Genomic DNA, 3,028 nt, shown 5'->3' with positions numbered 1-3,028 from the left:
GCCAGCCTGGTCTACAAAGTGAGTTCCAGGACAGCCAGGGCTACACAGAGAAACCCTGTCTCGAAAAACCAAAAAAAAAAAAAAAAAAAGAAACCGACTCTATAAGATCAGGTTGTAAACGAGTCAATAGGGAATTTTCACAATTAGTGATTGATGGGGGGAGTCCTAGCCCATGGTGGGTGGGGCTATCTCTAGGCTAGTGGGACTGGGTTAGCTGAGTAAGCCATGATGAGCCAGCCAGTAAGCAGTACCCTTCCATGGTCTCTGCATTAGCTCCAGCCTCCAGGTTTCTGTCATGTCCTGTTTGAGTTCCTGTCCTGATGTCTTGATGTCTTTCAAGGATGATCATTAACCTGGAAGTGTAAACTAAATAAACCCTTTCCTTCCCAACTTGCTTTTGGTCATGGTGTTTCTTTACTGTGGTGGTTTGAATGTACTTGGCCCACAGAGTGGCATGATTGGGAGGTTTGGGAGGTGTGGCCCTGATGGAGGAAGTGTTGTCACTGTCGGGGGGGGGGGGGGGTTTTGAAACTCCCTTCCCAGCTTCCTGGAAGTCAGTCTTTTAGCTGCCTTCGGAACAAGAGGTAGATCCCTCAGCTCCTCTAGTACCTATTCAGACGCTGCCATGCTTCCTGCCATGATGATAATGGACTGAACCTCTGACCCTATAAGCTATGAAATGTTGTCCTTTATAAGAGTTGCCATGGTGTCTCTTCACAGCAATGAAACTCTAACTAAGACAATCATACTAATAGTAACCCTAACTAGCCTGGCAGTGGTGGCGCACGTCTTTAATCCCAGCACTCGGGAGGCAGAAGCAGGCAGATTTCTGAGTTCGAGGCCAGCCTGGTCTACAGAGTGAATTCCAGGACACCCAGGGCTACACAGAGAAACCCTGTCTCGAAAAACCAAAAAAAAAAAAAAAAAAAATTGTTTTAAAAATTGAATAAAAACATTTTTATTTTATTTTATTTTTAGAGACAAGGTTTTTCTGTGTAGAACTAGCTGTTCTTGAACTCACTCTTGTAGACCAGGCTGTTCTTGAACTCAGATCTACCTGCCTCTGCCTCCAGAGTGCTGGGATTAAAGGCGTGCACCACTACTGCCTGGCTAACTTTCTTATTTTTTAAGCTTGACAGAAACTCTGCTTTGACAGTGCTTTCCCTTTTTGTCTGCAGGGTCAAAGTGGTGTTTGAGGATGTAATGCCCTTGGCGCACTCCGGCCCTTCCTGAGGACAGACTGACATCATGGTTGTTGCTGTCAATCCTATTCAGGAAGAGAAAACTGAGGAAAAAGATACCTGAAGAGTGAGAGAAGGCTAGGACTAGGATTACTATAGCCCAGAGTCTGAATACAAGCCATTTGCTCAGAGAAGTCCAGGCCTTCTGTATTAGGGTTTTCCTTTCCTTTCCTTTCCTTTCCTTTCCTTTCCTTTCCTTTCCTTTCCTTTCCTTTCCTTCCCTTTCCTTTCCTTTCCTCTCTTCTTCTTCTCCTTCTTCCTCCTTCTCCTTCCTTCTCCTTCTCCTCCTCTTTCTTTCTTTTCTTTCTTTCTTTCTTTCTTTCTTTCTTTCTTTCTTTCTTTCTTTCTCTCTCTCTCTCTCTCTNTTTCTTTCTTTCTTTCTTTCTTTCTTTCTTTCTCTCTCTCTCTCTCTCTCTCTTTCTTTCTTTCTTTCTTTCTTTCTTTCTTTCTTTCTTTCATTTTTTGAGACAGGGTTTCTCTGTGTAGCCCTGGCTGTCCTGGAACTCACTCTGTGGACCAGGCTGGTCTCAAACTCAGAAATCCACCTGCCTCTGCCTCCCAAGTGCTGGGATTAAAGGCGTGCGCCACCACTGCCTGGCTTGTACTAGGGTTTCTTTTGCTGTGATGAAATACTATGACCAAAAACAGATTGGGGAGAAAAAGGTTTATTTGGCTTACATTTCCACATATTAGTCCATCTTTGAAGAAAGTAAGAATAGAAACAGGGTAGGAACCTGGAGGCAGGAGCTAATGCAGAGATCATAGAGGGTGTTGCTTCCTTATAGAACTCAAGACCACCAGCCCACAGATAGCCCCACCCACTATGGGCTGGCCCTTCTCCATCAATCACTAACAGGTTTGCCTACAGAAGGATCTTAAGGATGCATTTTCTCAATTGTGGCACCCTCCTCTCTGCTGACTCTAGCTTATGTCAAGTTAATATAAAATTAATCAGCACAGCTTCTAACATGGAGATGACCCAGACCAGCCCTCAGAGACCTCAATCTGATAGAAGGAACCTGCTCTTTGGGAGTGATGGTCAACCCTTAAGAGTTCCTATTCCAAGGTGTGAGACAGCCAGGCTCTCTAGAAAAGTTAATAATCTTTTAACAGTATAGCACTCACAGGTTTACAAAGTAATAAATAAATGTACACGCCGGCGGTGGGGAATCTTCAGGCTATACAAGCCTGCGATCTCAGTGCTTGGAGGTGAAGGAAGGCAGGCCAGGAACACAAGTTTGTCTTTGCCTTGGAAACACCGAGCATGTCTCAACAAAACAAGCCCTCACCTCTGCCGCCAGCAGCAACGACAAAACAAAAACAAAAACAAAAACAAAAAACCCAGAAAAACTAAAGGATTTTCAGACAGTAATGAAAGAGCATTAATCCAAGTGCAAACAGTTTGTAAAACTGGTCTACTTAAACTACAATTTTGTGCTCTTTTCTTAAAAGTCTAGTGTAGTAAGATGGAGTAGTTTGACCCTTTGGTGAGTGTTTTCCTGAGTCTTAACTGCGGCTTGTAGGAGGAGAAGGCTAACGGTATCACTTGATCAAAACTTCCAGCCCTATTAAGATGTGAGCTCAGAGCTTTCTAGAAAGCTCCCAGGTATCTGGTGACCATAGCAACTCAAGCCAAACTCTGCGGCCGCGAGCCCCGCCCACTGCCTTGGGGCCGCGACTGTTGATTTGCTCCTCGGCTTAGCCAATGGCCGGAGAAGCGGGTTGTGTTCCGGGAGCTCAATGGGCACCGATGGGCGGGGAGGCGGGAAGAAAGCCGGGAAGGGCGG

The sequence above is a fragment of the Mus caroli genome, chromosome 4 (assembly GCF_900094665.2).
Source record: "Mus caroli chromosome 4, CAROLI_EIJ_v1.1, whole genome shotgun sequence".
NCBI classification, from domain to species: Eukaryota; Metazoa; Chordata; class Mammalia; order Rodentia; family Muridae; genus Mus; species Mus caroli.
Note: the sequence above shows the minus strand (reverse complement) of the source record.